General features: G+C 35.0%; 1 pseudogene; it reads right to left on the reverse strand.

Annotated features, from left to right (window-relative positions):
- LOC121498492 overlaps positions 1–25,375 on the reverse strand; it is a 239,195-nt pseudogene extending 213,820 nt beyond the window's left edge.
- Positions 25,376–25,801: the final 426 nt, after the last annotated feature.

A 25,801-nucleotide genomic window follows, 5' to 3' on the forward strand; every position in this document is an offset into this window, starting at 1 on the left:
GATTAATACTTGCCCCCAAATCACACCTACCAAATTTTGAGAAAAAATATACCAATGTCTATGCAGAGAGGGTAAATTTTAGTATGATATCAAGGCTGACAAATCGTTGTTGTTTATGTCCAGTCATTTAAGGAGTTCATGTTTTGACAATTAAAATCTTGACCTAGAGATAACACAGTGTAATGCAGCCCCTCTGCCTTTGTCTACAAACAATAATCATGTATAATCTCTTTTAGGAGACATTCACTAAACTTGTGCAAGACTGCAGAGGAGCAGCGGTATCTTTACTGTGGATTACACACCTCTTCATCTCCCTGCCTTGACTTCTTTTTTCTACAATTCATTCTCTGCATATCAAATTTTGGTAGGGCATAAATCAAGTCAGGTCGTTCCCTTGCTTTACAAACTCTGTTATGGCTTCTTATAGTGGCTTGAATAAAATCCAAACTCATAAGCATGGCCTATAAATGCCCTGACTGATCTGGCTCATGATTTTAACCTTATCTTGAGTCTCCTCTCTAGGTTGTTAATTTGAGATATTTCTATCCATCGCTATGAACTTCCCTCCTAGAATTGCTTTTGTTGCATCCCATAAGTTTAGGTATCATTCTTTTTCCATTTTCGTTTGTTTCAATGTATTTTTCATTGCATCTGTGACCCACTGGTTGTTGAGGAGTGTGTTGTTTAATCTCCACATATTTGTGAATTTTACAGTTTTCTTCCTGATATTGATTTCTGGTTTCATATCTCAGCAGTTGGAAAAAAATACTTGGTATAAGTTCAATCTTTTTAAATGATTATACTTGTTTTGTGATCTAACATCTGACCTTATCCTGGAGATGGTCCATGCTTTAGAAGAATGTTTAGTCTGATGCTGTGGGAAGGAACGTTCTATATATGTCTGTTTGGTCCATTTGATCTAAAGTATAGTTCAAGACCAACATTCTGTATTGATTTTCTCTCTGAATGATCTATCCATTATTGAAGGTAGGGTATTGAAATACCTTAGTATCACTGTATTCTTGTCTATTTCTCCCTTTAGATCTGTTAGTATTTGCTAAATACATTGAGGTATTTCAATGTTGGGTGTATATATTTACAATTGTTATAGCCTCTTGATAATTTGGCCCATGTATCATCATAAAATGACCTTGTTCACTCTTACTAATGTCTTCCTGTTTAAGTCTACTTTGTCTGATATAAGTATAGTTACCCCTGCTCTCCTGGTTACCATGTATCTTTTTCCTTCCCTTTACTTTGAACCTGTGTGTCTTTGATTTTCAAGTTAGTCTCTTATTGGCAGGGTATATAGTGGGATCTTATTTTTCACCCATTCGGCTGCTCAAGGACTTTTGATTGGATAATTCAATCCACTTACACTTAATTATTGATTATGAGGACTTACACTAATGCCACTTTATTGGGTTTTGGTAGTTCTGTAGTGTCAGGTCATGATCTCAGGGTCCTAAGATGGAGCCTCGCATCAAGCTCCCTGCTGAGCAGGGAGTCTGCTTCTCCTTATCCCTCTGTCCCTCACCCTGCCCACACATGCACATGCACTTACTTGCTCTCTCTCTCTCAAATAAATAAATCTTTTTAAAAACTTATTGTAGCTATAGTTATTTTTAAAACTTCTGTCCTTTAACCTTTTTACCACAGTTATGTGGTAACATCACCATATTACAATAAAAAAATATTCTGAATTTAAATATATACTTATATTTTTGTCTTCATGTTACTAATTAGTATCCTTACATTTCAACTTGAAGAACTCCTTCCAGCATTTCTTGTGAGACAGGTCTAGTGGTATTGAACAACCTTGGCTTTTGCTTGGGAAAAATCTTTATCTCTCCTTCATTTCTGAAGGACCACTTTGCCATATGAAGTATTCTTCGTTGGCATTTTCTTTCAGCACTTTGAATGCATTATCCCACTCTCTCCTGGCCTATAAGGTTTCTGCTGAGAAACCCACTGATAGCCTTATAGGGATTCCCAAGTAAGTGTCAATCTTCTTTTCTTTTGTTGCTTTTTATGATTCTTTGTAATTTTTGGCAGTTTTATTATAATGTGTCTTGGAGAAGATCTCTTTGAGTTGAGTTTGGGGACCAATAAACCTCATGAACTTCAATGTCGTTACCTATTCCCAGATTTGGAAAGTTCTCAGCCATTATTTCTTTAAATAAGTTGTCTCTTTCTCTTTCTCTTTTCCTGGGACTCCAATAATTCACAGATTGCTTCTCTTAATGGTATCCAAATCCATAGTTCACATGGGCTTTATTCACTCTTTTTCATTCTTTTTCCTTTGTTCTCCTGTGACTGGGTGATTTCAAAGGTTCTGCCTTCTACTTTGTAGGTTCTTTTTACATTTGATCCATTCTGCTACTGGTGCCCTCTATTGAATTTTTCATTTCATTCATGTAATCTTAGACTTCAGAATTTCTGTTTGGTTCCTTTTTATCATTTCTATCTCTCTGTTAAACTTTTTATTCTGTTCATCTATTTTTTCCCTAATGTCACTTAATTGTCTGTGAGGTTCTGTTTTTGTTTTGTTTTGATAGTACATTGAGCTTCCTTAAAACAGCTGTTTTGATTTATCAGATGAATTGCAGATATTTATGTCTTTGGGATTAGTTACTGGAAAATGGTGATCCTATTGCAGTGTCATTTCCTTGATTTTTCATGTTCCTTGAAGTCTTGAGCTGCTGTCTTCTCATTTGAAGTAGTGGTCACTTCCTCTCATCTTTACGGACTTTGGGAGAGAAATACCATCTGTCAGTCCTCCAGGGATTCTTTTTTTTTTTTTTAAGATTTTATTTATTTATTCATGAGTGACACAGAGAGAGACAGAGAGAGGCAGAGACACAGGCAGAGGGAGAAGCAGGCTCCATGCAGGGAGCCCGACATGGGGCCCAATCCTGGGTCTCCAGGATCACACCCTGGGGCTGAAGTCAGCGCTAAACCACTGAGCCACCCAGCCTTCCCCCTCCTAGGGATTCTGACGCTCCCTCAGACTTTCTATGGGTATAAATAGTATTATTGTCTTAGGATCTAAATGTTTGCGTCTTCCCAAAATTCATATATTGAAATCCTAATGTGATGCAATTAGGAGGTGGAGCTTTAGGGAGGTGCTTAGGTCATGAGGGTGGAGCCCTCATGAACAGGACTAGGGTTCTTATAAAAGAAACCTGACAGAGCTCTCTAGGCCCTTCTGCCATGTGAGGTTATAAAAGAAGTCTGTGACCTTACTCAACCATGCTGGTGTCCTGATCTTAGACTTTCAGACTCCAGAACTGTGAGAAATACATTTCTCTCATTAATAAGTATTTTGTTAAAGCAACCCAAACAGACTAAAACACTTTCTGAACCCTCTACAAGAGAATCTATTTCCTTGTATTTTCTCATTTCTTGAGGGTGCCTACATTTCTCAGCTCATAGCACCCTCCTTCTATCTTCAAAGCCATAATTTCATATCTCTTGGATCCTTCTTCCATCATCACATCTTTCATCACATCCAGGAAAGGCATTCCTCCTTTTAAGGACTTATGTGATAAGGATGGAGTCGCCCAAATAAGCCAGGATTACTGCCCCTTAAATCCCAAAGTCTTTAACCTTAGTCACATCTGAAAAAACCTCATTTTCCTAGTAAGATAATACATTCACAGGTTCCAGGGATTAGGATGTAGACATATTTGGGGAAGCCATTATTCTGTCTTCCATAATTCTCTTTCTGAGTCTCAATTCTCTCACCTATGTAACAGGAGAAATAATACTTCCTACTTTATAGAGTTATAAGGATAAAATGTGACTATAAAAAGAAGCAGTTGGCCCAGCATCTGCATATAATTATGGCCTTAAAACTGTTAGCTACTTTCATAAATAATAACTTGTTTCTGCTGTGCTCACTCACTTCTAACAAAATCTACTTTCTCCTACTACAAAATAGTTAGGGTCACTGATTTTGAACCTTTACCTGCGACAGATTCTTTTCTACTCCTCAGAAAGCAATTTTTTTCTGTTTCTGTAGGTTAATCTTTTTCATAAGCATTCCCCCTTCAAGTAAGCAGGAAAGGTGGTGTCAGGGGTTATATCTCTACGAGTAAAAATTTTCAAAAACTGCCGCTCACTAATGGGTCCTAAACTCCTTCAAAACTTCTCTTACAACTATTCATGGATCCCTTTCAATCTAAACAAACCACACACTAAAATTCCTCATTAACATATGTCTCTTTCCTGTAGGCCCAGAGCTGGAAGCAGTGAGGCAGATAGCCAATCACCTGCTACTTTCAGAGGGCCTGGTGTTACAGTATAACCAGATTGTCAGGGTTCACCTAGAGGATTACCTGCTAAATCACAAGTTTAAAGAAAACAATTTGGAATTACCCAAGAGGAAACAACACACTTACTTATCTCCAGACTCTCCACACAGACTGTATTAAATTTTCCATAACCAAATTTACTGCAGGACTGAGAACAAGCATGTGATATTTCTGCTGAAAGTTCTTGATATTTGAAACTGCCTTTTATAAAGAATCTTAAGACCTAACGTGCAATTACCTATCTCTTTGGCAAAACTCATTTTTTCCATTGGGAAAAATTGCTCAGTCATCTAATTGTCCCAGAATTCAAGGTAAAAATAAGTTCAAAACACAGGACCTAAATTAAACTAGATGATGCTTTTCAGTGTCGAGATTTTTTGAACACTATATTTGATATCATCAAACTGTTCAAGAGTTCTTTTAGCACCAATATCTGTGACATTTTTAAATCAATAAAATACAAGTACTCAAGCTAGTGGAGGGAAAAAGAAATAAAAGATGGCATAAAAATTACTTTTTTAACAATTTCCCAACTAACTATACATTGGAATATAGCAATCAGTGAGCCAAGCCCGTAACAAATGCCTAAAGAACTACTTAGCATTTTTTTGACACTGGGTAGGCACAGCATTAGATGTATGACATAGGAATTTAGAAAACAAGTAGAATTCAACCAGATAGATATGTTGAGTCAACATTCACAGATGCTAAAAAAGAAAGCATATTTTGTTTGAAAAGGGCACCTCAATTCCCATCCCTGCCTATCAAATGAAAGGGAAAATACACGAGGATATCAATTGTGAAATGTCAGCATACTAAGTAGGGTATATAACTCATGTTTCTTGATATGAAAGGGAAAGATCTCAGTGAATGCTATTTGGAAGTCCATCTGCCACAGTTGTACTGTACTTTCCTGTGTTCTACAAAGCCACTCAGGGGGATGTGCAGAGTGGGGAAGTGCTATCTCGATACATCACCCATCACCACCCACAGCTGTTCATGGGAGTGCTAGAGAAAACTGGATGTACTAAAGAAAATGAATTTAGAAATAAAAAGAAGAGCTGCAGAATTTAAATAAGGAAAGGAAAAGAACTGAAGTAAATGATATAGTTGCCTTATCCCATGAGACAAGCACGCATGAATGAATGAATATTACAAGATTTTTTACTAAGCCTAAACATTACGGCAAAATATAAAAAGGGCCTCTATCTTTTGTTGTCTCTATCAAAGGGGGGGAAAATGAGCAAGTCCAAAGTGACAGTGCTAGCAGCAGATAATGAAAGCTTGAAATTGAAATGGTGATAAAGTCTGTGTGCAAATCCTATAGATTAGATGAATATTTATTTCAGTTACATTTCAGATTCTACTGAAGAGCACATAACATCTTAAGAATAAGTTTAAAATCCCTTGTCTTTCATTTCAAAAGAGAAAAAACAGGGTTGGGGGAAATAAACTACATGGATGAATCTGAGTTCATGAATAGCAATAGTCATAACATGGTTCTCAAACCAAAGGACCCCTTAATCACCTCCCAGATTTAACAAGATGATATCAAACTATGAACAGGATCATTTCACAGCCACCTCTGAGGAGAAAGCAAAGAAACACTGCAGAGTTTAAAAGTGCATATGAAAAGGAAAAGTGCAACCAAACTACTCAGAGTATATGAGCAAACATTTTAAGATTAATAATGTGTAAAATTTAGCCAAAATTCTGCTGCCCATAGCAGGTATTTTATCTTTCCTTAGAACATTTAGATGGCTGGAAACTTTTAAAGATAGGATACTGTCATTTGAAATGGATTTTTCTTTAAAAAGATGGTTTTGATATATCATTACACAGTTCCAAAAGTAAACGGGCACCCAAGTGCAAGAAGGGCTCTCAGGAAGACACATTTTCAATACTGACCTGGCCAAGTGTAAGACTGTGGAAAATATATTAAAGTTTGATTTGATGGTTGTCTCAAGCAAAACAAAACAAAACAAAACAAATCCTCTCTCATTGTATCAATGACAAGATTGTGACATTTGTCTTTATGTAATCAATGGAATGATTTCTTGTGCTGTAGTATATCTCATTAATCTGTCTTATTAGACCAATGATAATTTGGGACTAAAATTTACATCCATGATGTATAGTGGCTTAGACAGTATAAAAATTATACCCAGTTAATGAAATCCAAAACTTTTCTTTGTTTTCTCTTAATCATATATATAATTGATATAAAATATTACCTTCTTCTACTGCATCTTTTGAAATAAATCTGGCTGAATAAATCTGATTCATTTTCCAGTTGTGCCTCCCTCACTGTTTCATATTAATCTGCCATCCTGTTCTTCAGAACAGAGAAATAAAAAATACACTCCATATTTTAATAATATAAAATGATGACCAAAAAACATTAGAAGGCAAAATATTCTTTTATTTTTTTCATTCTTTCCTCTTAACCAGTTTGGGGGTGGGGAGCCCATCTCGATTGAGCTTTTAATTAGTTAATCTCCCAAACAGGTAAGTCAGTGCTGTTAAGTGCTGTTCTGGTTTCAAATAATTACCTGAAAATGAGTGCCTGGGGTTGGATTAACGATAGCCTCATCAGCATTCATCACTATTGCTATAGCATGAAGTGAGAGAAAAATAATATAAAATGAAGAGAAGAGATAAAACTATAAAACCAAAATGAACACAATTAAAAAATAATCTTGGCAGTGACCATCTTCTTCCCAGACACCTATTCATGGTATACAGGATCACATAAGAGCTACATTCTTGAAACATACTTACCTGGCACAAATTTTGTACTTGTTTCTGTTTTACATGCAGAGACTCTTACACTACAGGGGACACCAGAACCACCTGGGGAGCTTATTAAAAGTTAATATTTCCAGGATTCAAAAGATTCTGAGACTGCATGTCCACTTTGGGGTCTAGAAATTTCCAAACACTGTGGTTGATTCTCATTTAGGGCATCTATAGATCATATAAGGAAAAATACTACTACCCTAGAGCCGATGGACTATAGGCCCTTCTGCATACTCCCCCCCCCCCCAAAAAAAAAAGATTCTCTGCATATACTCTACACTCCAGTAAGGGAAAAATGCAATCACCATTTTATCTCACTGCTCACTATATGAATGTGCTAATGCCACCTACCCTAAGCTGAACCTCCCAGGGACAGGTCCTTATTACCTCTAGAAGTTATTCATTCCGTCTTTGAACAACTCTGATTTTTCCCTTATTCCTACATTTGCATTTGCATATAGATATTTGTTTTAACCTTTGGAACCATATTCTATAACAATTATTTTGCTACAATAAACCCTCAAAATGATAGTGTAGGTACTCTGTAGACAGTCCCACCCAGAAGACTGGCAGATGCACAAACCCACTGAAAATGCTCTGGAGGTCATATGAGATGGTTCGTTCTTATAGGGACATGGGGAGATTTCAGCTACTTGAGATTTGGGTAAAGCTGCATATTATTGTAAAACATATAGACAGAAAAAAGAATGGAAATACTAAAGGTGAGTATCTTTTCTAAAGATACAGGATCCACATGAAAAATAAATACAAATGATATGGAAGTTAAGAGTAAAAAAGCAAGGTCTTTTCCCTAGATCTGACCTTCTAGCCCTCTACTCCCAAAATAAGTATTTCAACATTTTTACTTTTAGTTATTTTACACATTACCATCACCACAACATATTTATATATCCCTCTTTATCCATAAATGCCTGAGAGTTTCTCTCCTGTCTCCTCACCATGAGAGATGAGGAATTTGGATACCTACCTTGCTCTCCTCTTCCTCTCTCCCTTCCACCTTATATTCATTTGAATTATCCCAGTGATTGCCTCTATGTATTTAAATTATGTAGTTTAATTTCTAGTTCTTAATTAATCATCTTGGGTAGTACCTAAAAAACTATGAGAAAAGGAAACTTACACATATCCATCCTAAAGATGTTAAAAATGTTTTCTTAATCACTCTCTTATGTTAAGTAACTAACCTGAGATAAGCCTTTTGAAATAATTCTCTCTTCTATTCATAGGTAGTAGTATTGGTGACATGTATATTGTGGAGAGTTGTTATGAAGTTTCTAAAACCTTATATTTAACATAGATATGAATTTGTACATACACACCAGACTAACTGTACCCATACATTTTCATTCCAACAGACATTCTTATATTTTTTTATCTTTGATATGACACATGATTTTAACTCACACATTGTGACTCTAATCTGTTCCTAAAGAGTTTATATCTATCTTAAGGCTTCCTGGGTAACACACTCTATTTTAGGCCCATAGAAACCCTTCATTACTTGACAGGATTTCTAATCAAACTTCATCAATATCATCCAAGAGTAACAAAATGTTTATTGCAAAAAAGATCACCAATTAATGTCCCAGAACAAAGCCAAGCTATCAATTTTGAAAGGATGATTGCTTCTAAACAACCTCACTGGGCTAGTCATGGCTAGAGAAAAAAAAATGACAGACCTTTACTTAAAAGCTAACATACAATGAAAGAAATGGCAGAGCCAAAGCAGGTACTTAATGAATCATGACAGTAAAGATGTGGAACAGTTGTAACAGTTACTAAACCACAATGGCAATCACACACTATCATTCCCAATGGGATCATGACTACATTCACTGTTGTTGTTTTGAGTAATGACTGAATGAGTGAATCAAAGAGACAGAGCAACAACACTCAAAAGAAACCAAAGAAGAATTCTATGTCACATAAAGAGACACAATTGTCATTTTTTCTATCATACTGGCACTATGCAGAGCAATCACTTTCAGTATCAGCATAAAGACTAATGTTTGAGGACATTATCAAAAAGGCATGGCTACCAGTTGCCCCTCTAGCTGGATCTAGACTGCTGGAGGCTCCCCAACCACTCCTGTCCTTCGAATGTGTGTTCTGCTGGCCTTCCCCACTCCCAGAAGCTGCTCCAAGGATACAGCCTTGAGAAAGAAACAAATTGAGCCTATGAAGACTAAGTATGTGACTGAACACAGTTAAGATTTCTATATAAAATTTTAAGATTCTGACAGATGAGTGTGAAGATCTATGTATCTGCAGCCATCTAAGATGTAATGTTTGTAAATTCTTACTTATTAAAATTGCTACCTATCAATATGGAGTAATCTTCTTTCTTCAGTTTCTCCCCTCCCTGTGTGTACAGAGACCAGTGTGCAAACTAATACTAATTTACATAGGTAACACTTTGATTTTCCTAGAATCGATTCCTCAATTTTCCTGGGAGGAAGTTACTGTCTCTTAGAAAACACACAGCATTAACTAACGTACAGTGCCCTAAATGAATTTATGGTAAGACTTTTTGGAAAAGTGTAAACCTTTATACAGCTTTGTAAAATCATGCACAATTATGATACTCATAATGATAATACAAGTAAATAATCCTAAATAAGTAGGTTATTTAATACCAAAGTAACTATTAGGAAATTAATAAGATGCATTATACCATACTGTAATAATATAAACTTTAAATAGATATGGTAATTATCTAAAAATAATTAGCCAATAGAATATTCAGAGTGCAAGACAAAAAAAAAATATCCAATTAAGTTGAGTCAAATATTTCACAAGCACCCATTCAAAGGGTATGATGCAGGGAGAAAAAGTCACATTAGCAAACAAACAACAACCAAGACATGAGGGATGGAAAGCATGAAAGTAAAATAATATGTGTTTAATAAAAAAACAAAGCAAAATTAGGTTCAAAATATTTTAAAAAGCCAAAGGAAACACTTTTTTACATATATATTAGATAAATACATTATGTATATCATTTGATGGTAAACCAGGTAGAAATTAATAAAATTTTAAAGGTTTTATAAATTGTCAGCTGTGTAGAAAGAAGACTGGATTATAATAAATGAATTTTTGAAGTTAAATATTAATGACTTTAAAAGTTAAAAACCCATTTTAAAAAGTATAATTCATACCCTGATGGTTTAGGATTAGTTACTATGTAAAGAAGAATGACCTGATTATGTGATATAAGTTATTAAATTCTAGCTTTGTCTTGGGTTTTAGATTATCCCAAGAGGGAGAAAAAATAATAGCTGACATAATTTAAAACCCTAATTCTAACCAAATCTTTCATTTCTCTATCTATTCATGAATCAGAAATCTACTCCTAGAACATATTCTAGTAGAAAACACTTCCATGGTCCAGAGAGTATTTGATACAACAGTTTTTCATTATTCATAGCACAAACTGGTTCCAAATGGTGAAGAATTCCAGAGTTGCATGTTATTACCAAAAGTAACAAGAAATCATAATTTACAAATATAAATGATTATGGCTGATTCAACATCTCTTCAGAACAACTATAAATATGAACTTTCTTGTTTAGCATAGAATTTATATTAGCTCCTGGTGAACAGCATTTTTCAGATGTTAATTTTTAGATGCTGATATTCTTGATATCGGCAATTTTCACTGCATCCTCTATATTTTATTCTCTTCCCTGGTAATCGTAGCTACTATTTACTATGTAATGTAACCCTAAAGATTAGGCCAGAGTTATCACTTAGTGGTTACCACAGATATGTTCAAGTCAATGTTAATTAGGGTTATTCATAAGTGCTTCATGAGATTGAAGTTAAGTTCCCACAGAAGTAATTCTTCTAATTGCTTGAAATACTCAATTTTCCAGTTCTTATCATTTTTAGTATTTTGTTCCAAAGATGGAACATAGATGGTCCAAAGAACAGAAGGAGAAAAGCAGAACTATTATAATGGTGAAGGTACTGAACTGGATTTTCTCAGTACAGCATATACTTTCCAAAGCCACTTTATTTTTTTAAAAGATTTTATTTATTTATTATGAGAGACACAGAGAGACAAAGGCAGAGGGAGAAGCAGCCTCCCCACATGGAGCCCAATTGCAAACTCAATCCCAGGACCCCGGAATCACGCCCTGAGCCAAAGGCAGACACGCTCAACGCCTGAGCCACCCAGGCATCCCTCCAAAGCCACTTTAAAAAGAAAGCCAAGGATCATATTGGTGTCCTAATCTGAGATGTGTCTCTCTAAGAATAAACATAATTAAGTTCTCTGAACTCCAGATACTACTACACTTTTTTAATACTATTCCCCTTTTGACCTGCAATCAAGTTGTATCCCCCCTTCAGGCATCAAAAATGTCCATCTTCCTTCATTAAGTCCTTTCCAATTATTTAAGCCAATACTGATATATTTCTACTTTGAATATTTAGAGTTTAGATAACCCAATTTAGCAAAGAATTATGTAGACTTTATTTTTTAGAGTCGTTTTAGGTTCATAGCAAAACTGAGCAGAAGGTACAGAGGTTTCCCATAAATCCTGGCCCCTGCACATGCACAGCCACCCCCATTATAAACAGTCCCCCACCAGAGTGGTACATCTGTTAAAATAGACGAATCTAAATTGACACGTGATCACTTAGCCTCCATCGTCTGCACTAGGGTTCACTCTTGGTGTTGTACATGCTATGGGTTTGGACAAATTTATAACAACACATATCAACCATTATAGTACTATACTCAGTAATTTCACTGTCCTAAAAATACTGCTTATTCATCTTTCCCTCCTCTATAACTCCTGACAACCACTGATATTTTTTTTACTGTCTCAATAGTTTTGCCTTCTCTAGAATAGCATATAGTTGAAATCATACTGTATATGTAGCCTTTTTAGATTGATTTTTCTCAGTAATATGCATTTAAGGTTCTTCTAGGTCTTATCATGGCTTGGCAGCTCATGTCCTTTTAGTGCTGAATGATATTCCATTGTCTGGATGGACCACAGTTTATTTATCCATTCACTTACTGAAGGTCATCTTAGTTGCTTCCAAATTTTGGCAATTATGAATAAAGCTGCTGGAAGCATATGTGTACAAGTTTTTGAGTATACAGAAGTTTTCAGCTACTTTGGATAAATACCAAGAAGTATGATTACTGGATTGTTTGGTAAGAATATGCTTAGTTTTGTGAGAAACCGCAAAACCCGTCTTCCAAAGTGGCTGTACCATTTTGTATCACTAACAAGCAATGAATGAGTTTCCCTTGCTCCATATCCTCACCTCCATATTTGCTGTTGTCAGTGTTCCAGATTTAGCCATTCTAATATGCGTGAAATAAGTGGTATATCATTACTGTTTTTATTTACACTTCCCTGAAGACATAAGATGTGGAACATCTTTTCATATGCATATTTGTCATCTATCTATCTTCTTTGGCAACGGATCTGTTAACATCTTTGGCCAATTTTTTAATTGAGTTGTTTGTTTTCTTGTTGCTGAGTTATTAAGGGTTCTTTGCACATTTGCACTTAGCTTAATGATCTAGTTTTGTTCATTTTGTTTCAAATAGCAAGATTTCCTTCTTTTTATGCCCGAATAATATTCCATCACACACACACACACACACACACACACACACACACACACACACACATCCCAGGCAAAAGTGTCTTCATGGTTTCCTGGATGTTACAGAATGCTTCAGAGTTTTCCCCAAAATCATTTCATTTCAACGTACATGTAGTGGGTTCACCCAGAACCTAGAGAAAAACCAAGTTTCCTGGTTAAATGGGAGGTTAGTGGGAACAAAATATCAACCAACAGGTATTGTGTGACGCTGTTGATGGGAAATACTTCTCCATATTTGATGTGTAATTCCAGTTAAGGGAAACTAATTTGTGTAATGCATATTCTCTTGGCCCTGTGAGTTAACTAGTTGGCAAATGTGGAAAGACTGCCGGCACATGCTCTGCTTAGCTCCACTCTCTTCCTCTTGAGAAGGACCTTTCCTGCAGAGAAGGCAAAGTCTCCTCTCTCCCATGCTATTTTACCTGGGAAGGATTCTTTCATGGGCAAGCCCCAGTTCCAAACAACATGGGGCTAGATGGGGAAATCTGCATAATCCTGGAATTTCCTATTAGCAAGCCTACTTTGCTAACAGACATAAAGTTACCTGCTCCAACCTCTGTTAGTATTAAGCGATTTTTGGCCTTGATAGTACTTTGAGGGTTTTTTCCTTCAACTTTTTCAATGTGGAAAAATAGTGCAATTTGTTGAGGTTCCCTTGAGAGGCCTGTAAACCCACTTTTGTAAAATTTTGTATGTGTGTTTAGTTAAAACTCTGAAAAACAATTAAACTAAAGTGATAGAATTATAGACAATTTGGTTTTGCATCTTGCGTATCCTAAATTTTCACTTTATGAACATGTATTTTAATTAGTGAAAAAAAAATTTAATACATGTTTTTTTTAACACAATGTTGACCTCCTCAGAAAAAGTACTTTCAGTAGATCTTGTGCGAAAATGTTAAATATTCTTATTTTATATATTTAACAGTATTTTAATAAGACTCCCAAATGGATTTGTACAGTTGGGGAAGTTCATGGGAAGTCTCAGGCCTCCTATATTATTAAGAACTCTTTCTAATCAGTTAATAGGCTCTTGGGGTAATCAAATAAAATTGCCTTCTTCTTTTTTTTTTTTTTAGCAGTTACAGTTCCTTATGACTTTTCAAAAACACATCACTGCATTGCATTCTGATGGTAGACACAGAATCCCTTTGGTCCAGTAGAAGCTATAGCATGCTTTAATGGTGACATTTTCTTCCAAATATCACTAACTTCCATAGAAGCTAGCAGCTTCAAAGTGCTGGATGCAGCAGGCTTGGAATCAGGAGACTTTTATTCCCTCCTCTGTCACTGTATTTCTAGTAGGAGGAGGGAAATAAATGGGAGTCTATAATGTGAAATTCTTATAAATAAAGAAAAATATATACACATAAACATTCAGAATTGCCATCAGTGTGATTAATTTTAGCAGTACATTGATTTAGACTATGTAACTTCTTTTTTTTTTTTAACTCCAGGTGAGCTTAAATATGTGACATTTTTCTCCAAATATCACTAACTTCCACAAAAGCCAGTAGCTTCAAGGTGGTAGAGGCTGGATAGGTATTAAAATGGCAGAGCAGCAAGCTCTTGGTATCTAGGAGGAAAGCTGGTACTCAACAACTGGACAAAGAGTTTCTTTCCCCAATCAAGAAATGAAAAATCACTTGTATGTGGCAAGTTAACCAAATAATAGTGGAAGAATGCCAGTTCTAGGAAAAGACATTTTGATGGATGTGAAAGGAATGAAATGAGATGCCTGCTTTATTAAACAGCAGCTGATCTGTGTTCTATCCACAAGAGGAAGTTTACAAAGGACTAGGACAGTTGTGTCAGGGAACTGAAACCCACAGTCATCCGCAGTAGTTTGAAAAGGACAAAAGCACAAAATACATAAAGCATAAAGAGCATAAAAACAAGTGACATCTGATAAAACACAAGAGACTCAGTAGAAGGGCATTACATCTTCAAGGGAGAAAGCAGCAAATTAGGGTCAAGGAAAAAGCTTGTTTCTATGAATCTGAAAACACTGAAAAGACCAGGGAGACAGAGAAAACCCCTTGCAACTTAGCAGGACTATAGACGTCAAATAGCTGGGAAAGGTTATCTTAAATAGTTCCTTCGCAAGAGTTTGGCCTTTTTTTTTTTAATAAACTAAATTAATGAGCTGAATCTCAATGCCCTTTTAAACAGTAGGCAAAAGAAATAAGCCACTGTTGACAAACACAGCATCAGAAGATTGCTCAAATGTTCTGCAACAGTTAAGCTTTCCACTTGCCACTAAACCCAGCTGTTGACTTAGGGTGACAGCTGCAGGAAGCACAGAGGGTTAAAAGTATCCTTTGAAACTGGGAAATAGGTTTTGAGGGTTTGTGTTCTCTTTTTGAAGTGATCATTTGCCCGATTACATCAGAGGCTTAAAGAAGATCAAAAGCTCCAGATGCTGTAACCTGCTTTGTTGGAAAGATTTCTAATTGAATCAGACATGGACAGAATATAATTACGTAAAAAGTAATAAAGTCTCTGATCAAGATTTGGAGCTGCAATGTTTGGACTGCTCCAATTCCTTTACTGCCTCTTTTATAAGACATTGGTAATTAGAGACATGCATTATTTCCAAATATCCAATAGTTCTTATTTTGGATAAGAGAAAAGAAGATCAGAAAAAATTCTTAGGGACTTATTCTATATTTGTATTTTCACTATAAAAATTATATTCACATAAGGATAAAGTGGGTACAGCATGGATATATGGTTATAATGAAAAAGGATAAACATGGCTTCATATTTGAATTTATGACAAAGCATTTAGACAGATCTGGCAAAGCCTAATCCCCAACACAACCAGATGGAATAGCATATCCATCAGAGAGAAAAACTCACAGTGCTTTTTCTCTAGAATTCAGAAAATACCAATTTCTGAATATTTTTTAGACAGTATGTCTATATATTTGTTCTTCATATCTTGGCCAACACTCTTTAGATAACTTCTGTGCTCCGATTTTGAAAAACATAAAGTGATAGAATAGTTGAGATGTTTACTTCCAACTCAGTATTGACAGTCAGTGAGTCCAAAAATATTCCTTAACACCCACAGGGCTCATAACACTACACTGGGTACTTGGAGGTACATATTAAAGAACAGATACTATTTCTGAACCAAAGAAAATGCACGGTAATGATTTCAGTGATATAGGGCATGTATGTTCAGAGATTCAAACCAGAGATGGGCATTAGAAAAAGAAACCAAATGCAGGAGATGCAAGAAGACATTTCTGACAAGAAACTGATTTTTTTTTTCTTTTTACTTTTTTGTCCTAAGCCTACACAGCAACTATCAAAGCCAGCCTCTCCTTGCTACATACTGCCACCTAAAGGACAGCTGGCAATTGCTAGATAATAACTTGTTTTCCTTCTCCTGGCTGAAAGTAAATGTCCTAATTAATTTCACGATGCCCCTATTTTTCATGCAGCATTAAAGTTAAGTATGCAAATGCACACTCAATCTTATGTCTATTATCATAAAATTAAAGCATTGCCTAGAGTTTGAGATTGGTTTAAAGAAACTGAAAAAGTCCCTCCTTGCACATAACATTTCATAGCAAAGCATATTTTTATTCCTGTTCTATTTCATTTCAGGAAGCAGATTATCAGCACCAGGTGGTAAAAAAAATTCTGAATAGAGAATCTTCTAGATAAGCCTAATGTTCAAACGCAGCATTTAATGGATATTTTTGATGATGGTGGTGGTTGGCAGTGAGTACTTTTACCTAAATGTCTCATTAACTGTGATGCTATTAGCCCCTCTTTCTCAAGGAAAACATCGCTGTGTTTATACTAAAAAGGTCAGGAATTTTTAGATAATCTTTTTGATAAGTATAACAAAAGTAAATTAAAAATTAAGACTTTCAGTGACACACTTTAAAATACATAAACTCAAGTCTTTGTACCTGCTGAATGTAATAAAATGACCAAAATATCATAGTTATTAGGAGGAGACCATTATGAATTAAAAGAAACAATTTGATTCTTTCAATTTGGTAACAAGAACATTATGACATTTTCCCTTTGGAAAGAATTATCAAATTACTTGGTTGAAAAAAAAAAATTGATCAAATCAGGCCAGAAGAGCAGCTTCCATGGCAACTGATGCATTAGAAGATCATAGATGTTCTATATCCTCATTTAGCATCCTGACTGATATGATTCAGAAAGATTCAGTAAGCCCTAGATGAACTGAAAGCTAAATTTGATCACACTGATTGGTGAAAGCTACAGTAAGATTTCTGGTGAAGAAAACAGATTCCCAAAGATGGATTGAGATTTTATCAAATGGTTTAAATTCATTCTAAACAAAATTGATCAGAAACAGTCTAACTTTGGGGGAAAAAATCTGTTTCTGTTCCACAATAAATGTGTGACTAGAAAGTTCTGCATATATCACATTTCTGTTATTCAATTCACATTCTTTTTTTTTTTTTTTTTTTTTATGATAGTCATACAGAGAGAGAGAGGCAGAGACACAGGCACAGGGAGAAGCAGGCTCCATGCACCGGGAGCCTGACGTGGGATTCGATCCCGGGTCTCCAGGATCGCGCCCTGGTCCAAAGGCAGGCGCCAAACCGCTGCGCCACCCAGGGATCCCTCAATTCACATTCTTAAATGCACTAGAGAAGCTCCCTATTTATAGGAATCATGCAGTGCATCATTTTGTAAAACAGAATATTTTTATAGTACAAATAGTAACAATTTTCTCTCCTCCATGTATTTGGTAAATAGTGATCTTTAGATATTGAATTTTCTTAAAGTAATACAGCCATAATTTGCAAATAACAAAATGCCAGGAGACACCTTAAAAATTACTCTTTGAGAATTCAGAATTCAAAGATACAGCACTGCAAGAAGAAATTTTTACAAGCTGATTATCTCTTATTTTCTTGTATTATGAATAATAAGCATTTGTGAATTAATCAGGTCAACTGTCAAGACAATAAAGATCCTGCAATTCAGGTTCTCGGGTTAAATTTAACACAACAAAAATCCAGTGGCCTGACTATACTATGTATTCCAACTTGGCATCCCAGGGGAGGAAAATAATAAATCAAATTTTTTCTTAGTAAGCTCTATTGTAGCTAAATTTAATTTTTTCCTTTAATGCTAATTCAAACCTGTCAGATGTGTATCATTTTGGATTGATGTATATATTTTTGCATGGCTTGCCTTTTGCATCTAGCCAGATACCATATGAAAGACCCTCAAAAGAAAGATCGTATTTTTAAAACCACAGAGTCCATTTTGGGGTGAGGCTTATCCCCATACAACTCTAAGATTTGGTTTGAAAGTAGACAGTTTAGTAGGGCTACAATATAATACAAAAATACTAACCTGGATTCTTTATTCTTTCACAGTATTACTGTTGCCAAAAAGTGCCTTTAATCTCCTTGTTCTATTTCTCAAATGGGTAGTGGCATTTTACTCCAAATTATTTTAAATATTTAAAAATGTTATATAAGGCTCTGCAAGCCAAAACTCACTTTTGCCTGAAATACTAATTCCCCTAGAAGAAACTTAGAATGATTTCATTTGCCAAATAACTAGAGGAAAGGGTTTTACTTTATTTTGCATCAATTACCAAATTACTTCCATTTTACCACTGAGTTTTATATTTGTGAGAAAAGCCTCATAGAAAGCATAGAAATGTTCATGCTTATACTACAGTGGGAAAGATACACATTTTGTGTAATGGCATCTGATCATTATGGTGCCTATGACAGGTTCTTTACATTTTAATAAGGCATTTATATAACACATTTTTAATAGATCACAACACGACAAGAATCATCTCACTAGTTTTCACATCATCTCTAACTGACAGACAGGATATCCATCCCAAAGCTGGAAGGTAAAGGAAAATGAAATGATGCCCAAAGTCCACGTCTGTTCCAATGCTAGCTACTATAAGCTCCTCGAAGGTAAATATAGCATCTTATTATCTCAAATCCCCTGCGGAGGACACTGCTTTGAACAATTTGAAAAACTAAAATGAAATTCATAGTCTTTGCTCCTCCATATTCCCTTTATCCTTACACAGTACTATCTAATTCCACTGTAACGGAAACCACCATTACATACTTGCATACAGTTAAATTTCTGAACTAGAATTAAGTGCAGTAAGGACCCCCTATATAAGAGTGCATCTTCTAAGTGGCCATTCTCTGTATTTAACAAGTGCATTCATTCTGCTGATTCTTTGAAAACTGTAAAATGAAATAATTTCCAAATATGGTGCTGGTTTGGATCATCATTTGAAACATATGAAATTAATCCAAATATGCTAATTTAATGATAATTTACCTAAAATTAACCAGAGGGCCCCAAAAGGCTCATATTCTCAGTCAACTATCACTGCTTAATTAATTTCCATGGAAATTACTAATTCTTTAGAAGAAACCTAGAATGCTTCCATGGGAAGGCTTGGTTGAGCAACTGAAAACCATTGTACTAGCTATTCTTGGAAGTGGTCCCAGTGATCTGCATCTCCTGCTTCACACACCCTGTGCAGTCCCTTCCCACTCTGTGCCAGGGATGGGCTGTGTGACCATAGCACGTGACAGAAATAATGGTATGTCACTTCTGTTTAGTTATAGACAACTGCTGCTTCCACCTTGAACACTCTCTCCCTGTGTTCTCCTCTCTCTTTCTTCTTTTTCTCTCCTTTTACCTCTCTCTCTCTCTCGTCCTTTATCTCTCTATATATCTATTTATCTATAGATATCTTACTTCTGTCTCCTTCAACCTAAATATATAGATATATAGATATCCTCTTAAAGTCTCCAAATAAAAACTAGCAAGGAGCACCGCTTCCCAACAACCACAAGAGCTGGTTTCAAAGTGACCGTGGAGCCCTAGCAGAACCTTGGGATAACTGCATCCCACTCCACAGCTTGGCTGCAACCTCCTAATGCAGAACGACCCAGCTAAGTTGCTACCTGATTCCTATGAATCTCAAAGGAATAATTATTTATAAATAATTTATTTATAAGTGATCACAGCATAATTTACTATCTCCCAGAAACTGTGAGGTAATAAATGCTTGTTCTTTTAAGCCACCAAATATAGGGATAACTTACTAGACAGAAATTGATAATTACTACAGATATGCAGGCATATCTAGAGATTTTATGTTTCTACCAGTAAAAGTATGACTATAGAAGTAAAATTTAAAAAAAAACACATAAAGTAAACACCTAACTACGTAAAAGATGATGATGAGGCTTTGGTTTTCCAGACTAAGGTTTATGATCCTACATCATGAACTACTGAGAAAGGTTGGAAATCTAAAAAAGTCTGTAATGACTCTTTTTTGCTAAGATAATGAAAGTTTTTAAGATCTAAGGGAGGGGAGAAAATGCCCAGATCAAAAGACTGAACTGACAGTACAAACAGTGAAAAGAAGTTTGACAATAAAATAATAATGTTAAATAATTCACAGGGAAAGAGTTTGGTAATAAAACCAAGGTTTGATAGGTTTGCTTATGGTTTATATCTAGAACACTTAGGAATATGGGTGTCTTACAAATTAAATTTTTAAATGTAACCTAAATAAGTAAGTTGATCTCGTGGATAGCAGTGAAAAATCAGGGGAGAGAGGACATATGCCTAGAAAAAGCGATGGATCTGTAACACAGATACCACTGAAGAGGAAAGACAAAGAAAAAAAAATACCTATAGAGAAATCCATGGACCTAAGAGCATAAATACAATTGGGAACCAACAAATATGATTAGGAAAAAAGAGTCAAAAAAACAACATCATTAGGCATGTGACCTACAGAGTACCTAGCCATATCAAAGTGGTGGGTTTCAAAACTGCATAGATGACAAAATAGGGAAGGTATAAAGAACTTCAAGTATAATGGTATCTAGGATAAGGTTATTTTTTTCCTAAATGCATAATATCTGGTAAATTCTAGCCTTTCCTTGTTGGCAACTTCATGACTCACATTTAACTATATTGAAAATACTGACGAGATTTAGAAATCCTTCCATTCTGGAATCTGGGGGGTGGAGAAAAGGGATGTAGGTTAATGAGGATGGAATCTAGCTTATATAAGAAATTCCAAAAAGGACCAATACTGCCATTGACTTCAAAAAAAGAAATGAAAATCATCCAAAAAAATATATTGATGACATGGATCACAAGAAGAATTCTAGAATAATGTATGGATACTTAGAAAGCAGTTATTTCCAGAAACTAGCCCAGAGTCACCAAGAGAAGTTCCTTAGTTATAATATCCCAGTCTCCCTTTTTTGACAGTATTACAAGACAAATGATTCATAATATCACTTTTTAAAAGAGTAAACCCTTTTTTAACATATCTTTTGATAAGTCTCCCCTGAAATACCTGTGCAGAACAAAAGAACTATCTGGTTATTAATAGCATAGGTAGGTGGAATGATCATTATCACTAAAAAATGTTGATTAATAGATTGATGAAAATGTGCAGTAAGGTTTTAGTGATCTATTGAAAATGGCCCTTTAATTTTGGAGGCTATATTAAAAGCAAGTTTACCATATTTATTCACAGCACTGTCAGGAAAAATAAATTTGATGACAGAATTAAAATTTTCTACAAAAAAGTAAATAACAGGAAACATTTAAGGTCCTAGTTTTAGATAAAGTCACCTGCATACATATAGATTGGGAGACAATGGCTAATTAGTTAACCAAAAAACAATCTTACTATATTTAACTAAGATTTTAGTCTAACTAAATCTTAGTATTACCCCATAAAGTGATATACTGAAAAGAAACCTATATCTAATATTGTTTAAAATGTAGATTATCCAACTTCTGAAAAGTAATAATTACTGGATTCAGCACTGACCAGATAACCATAGGGATATCATGCTTACTTTTGGGAACTATTTTTTAAAAGAAATATGGCGGGGGGATGTAGAAAGCTCAGTGGTGATGAACCACTGATTCTTCTAGTAGAACTTTGGATAAGAGTTTTTAATTGTCTACTCTGTTCCAAACATTATGCTGGGACTGGGAATAGATTAAAAATGATCTTATCCTTGTCCACAATGAATACATGACCCAAAACGGGAGGAAAGCAAATACATAGTGTGCATCTGCAAAGTCAGTAATCTAAGAAATACTTGAAATAATTGGGATGCTCTACTTGGAGGAAAGACTTGGGAAAAATGAGAGATGTCTTCAAATAGTTGAAAATGTGGTTTCAAGGACACGTTCATATTCATGTATCATCCCAAAGGGTAAGAAGGAAAGCTACAGGAAGGCAAAATTTGGCCTTAGGACTTTTCAATAATTAGAAATTTATAACAAGAGAGTAGACTTAATATAAAGTAGTAAAACTTTATCTTGGAAAATTTCTGATCAAAAGGTAGATTAAACCTGAAAAAATACAGATGGATTCCTGCCTCAAGTCATGGCTCCTGGTGGTGGTGCTAGTCTATTTAAAAAATTTTTTAGATTTATTTATTTATTTATTTATTTATTTATTTATTTATTTTAGAGAGAGCATTGTGCAAGTGAGGAAGAAGCAGGAAGAGGCAGAGAGAGAGGGAGAGAGAATCCTAAGCAGACCGCCTACTGAGCATGGAGTCCATGTAGGGCTCAATTCCAGGACCCCGAAATCATGACCTGAGCAGAAATCAAGAGTCAGCCACTCAACCAACTGACCCACCCAGGCACCCCAATAGTTGTGTTGGTATGTTTAAATGTATTTAATAAGGAACAGAGAGGTAAGGTAGAGTGATTTCCTCAGTCTGTAAGATTCTTTGATTTCATGTACATAAACAATCAATCTCTATCTTTATAAAAAAAGATTTTCATTTGCGATTCCATGTCAAAAATGTGTAATGCTTCAAGAGTCACCATAATTTAGGCAGCACATTTATGTAAGGAAAAAATTTTCCCATGTTTAAGAGATTGATTCTAGTGTGTTATACCTAATGTGATTCATAAAGTAGAGCAACTTCTAAAAAAGGTATAGTTAATAGTCCCACGTACAGTAGCCCTAAAAACTTAAATTAACTTGGATTTAGGATTATTTGATTTCACATTTATATATAAAATTGAAAGAAATTATGCTATCTAGGAAATCTATTCTTTTTTATATAACTTTTCAGAATTTCTTTCAAAAGATTTTCTTTTGCACAAAGCATATTCTTTTCATCTTATTCAATGATTCTTACTTAATACTGCCTAAGTTGTAAGAAGGTGACTGATACTTTCTTTTGAGATTAGTTCAAACATCCTTACAGGGGATTAATAACATAAATTCTAAGTAATTTAGTACCTACCCCCGCCATGTGTCACTAGGTCAGCTAAAAGACCTAAAATCTTCAAAATACATGACTTATTTTTCTATTATCAAATACATTACTTTGAAGTATAGTTTTAAAAAAGACACCAACCCATTTACTTTTTGTACAACATAACCATGTTACAGAATAAATAATAGATAACTAAATATCATAAATCATCCAAAGAAAACTTAAAATTAGTATACTAATTTTTAAATAGTTAAGTAGTATGTATTCGTCCATTTGACCTTTAAAATAATATTTTAAATAATTCTTTCATTCTCTGTGTTATTCTTCAGGCAACTCTTCATATCAGTGTTCTCCACAGGGATTTTTCTGTGTAGGCTGTCTCACTTTCATAAAAATCCTACATTTAGAATATTTATTGATTGCAGAGAGCCAGGAGAAATACACTGGATGGCAGAACTAATTTTTTTAAAGTACATTTAGCAGGAAGCTTTTAAGGTCAAATTTTATAGGCTGCCTCCTGAATTAGCAAGATTTAATTTTTGCAATCCAGATTCTTGCCAAATAGCAGAAACACACATATGAGCCATTCTTATATAAGGCTCAGCTGTGATAAACCACCTGTATGGAAAACTGCCCATACTCCTCTAGATCAATGTTTCTCAAATTACAATCTTCAGACCATGGGCATTAGGAATCACCTGAGGTGCTTTTCAATAACATAGGTTTCTGAACCCCAACCTTGATCTGCTAAGTTAGAATATCTCCAGGGAATCCTGAAGCAACCCAAACATTGAGAATCCATGCTACATGTGCTTCTCCACATTACTAGATTAGTCAGTTGTTAAAAAAAAAATATGTATATATATATATGTGGTCTGATATTAGTTGCTATCTTAATATAGCAATACATGCTAATTTCCAGTGATCACATTCCTCTATTTCTTTTAGGAAGTGTTCAAAGCAGTGCTTCACAAATGGTCTGTGGCAGTGGACCAGTCTGTTGTTCTTTTTTTAAATTTCCAATCTATCATGGACTGAAATGTCTGTAGAATACAATAGCAATGATTTTCTAGAAAAATGAAATAACATAAAAAGCAAGACAAAATACGATTGCATTTTTAATAATTTTAATTTCCAAATATTTTTAAATTATTAGATTTCATAGATGTAACATTCCCTGGCAAATGTCTACAAAAGTATCTAAATGTTTATCTCTGTAGTTATTACTTGGAGCAATAATGGTCTGTAGACAAGCACCTGTCTATTATTGCCCACCTTACCTAAATTTCCATAAACAATCCCTGCAACACTCTACCAGTTTAAAATTTACACACTGCATTTCCTATAAATTGTAAGAAAAGGAATTATGCCTCTCAATTTCCTTTAACCTTCTTCTACTCCCAACAACCACTCAAAAACCACTAAAAGTGAATTAGCAATTCTAGGGCCAAATCCTTTTAGCAATTGTGATATAATGCAACCAAAACTAAAGAAAGTAACTAAAATCTTTTTCTCAATTTTGGTCCTAATCATTTCCTTCTTACCACTATTTCTTCTAAGGATTTCAACTCAAAGACAATTACCTTCACTTACCAATATCAATCAGGTTCTTCTTCCTTCAGGACACAAAAACTACATTCCTCAATCCCATTCACATTTCACTCCCTCTCCAAAAAAAATCCATTTGTTCTAGTACATTCACGATAATATATGGTGGAGTCTGCCTCAATTGTTCTGAGTCTCTGAAATACAGTGTAAAGCTGAACCCCCTGCTGACCTTTACTAACAACAAAGCATGAGTAAGAAATAAACCCTTGTTGTATAATTACCTTGAGATACTGGAATTGTTACTGTAACATAATCTGGACTATTGTAGTTAAAACAGTCCTTTTAAAAAGGAGAGTGAAGAAAGAAAAATAGGTATCAAACAAATATTTAGAAATAAGCTAACTGTAGTAAAATTGAAAAGATAAAGGAAATAAATGATGACATTCCCATATATCAGGAATACCTAATCTACTCTAGGCTGAGGCCAAAGAAAGTCTCCCTGAAGATGTGAAACATAAATTGAGAATTTAAGTATGACATGGAGTTGAGAGAAGAGGGAAATGAGCATTACAGGCAAAATAAATTATGTATGGTGGTCTGAAAGCTGGAAAAATGTGATGACTAAAATGTGGAAAGGGACCAAGCTTCCCTTTATGAGTTGGTGAGCTTTGTGACCATGAGATACCTACCTTGACACCATTTCTTTACCTTTTGCTCCTGCAATCCAGTGTTAGACTTCTCTACAATTTTAGTTCTCTTAAGATACCTCATCAATATTCTAGAGAGCACACATTCTTCTGCGGCAGTTCTGCATTCACCCATTACTTGAAGAACATGTTCGTTGCATGCCTAGCACATAGAGGTACCTAGTAAATAGCTGATAATCAACTGAATGAATAAATAATGAAGGAATAATTGAAAGAAATAGTTGGCATGGATCTACAACATCTGTGTAGTCTATTCTCAAGCAAAAACAAAATCCAAAAATCACATTAGAACTATTCTAAATTTTATGATTTTCTAAATTATGTTCATATTGCTTCTCTCCCAAGGATAGAGAATATTAAAGTGATTCTAATCAAATGTGGAGAAAACCATGATAAGGAGGCATTCTACTAGTCTCTTCTTAATGAATCAGTCTCCTAGCTATCTACTGGATACCACCTTTATGCCTAGTCTTAGAGGGATAGTAAATAGTCTCTAG

This window comes from Vulpes lagopus, chromosome 9 (genome assembly GCF_018345385.1).
Source record: "Vulpes lagopus strain Blue_001 chromosome 9, ASM1834538v1, whole genome shotgun sequence".
NCBI lineage: Eukaryota > Metazoa > Chordata > Mammalia > Carnivora > Canidae > Vulpes > Vulpes lagopus.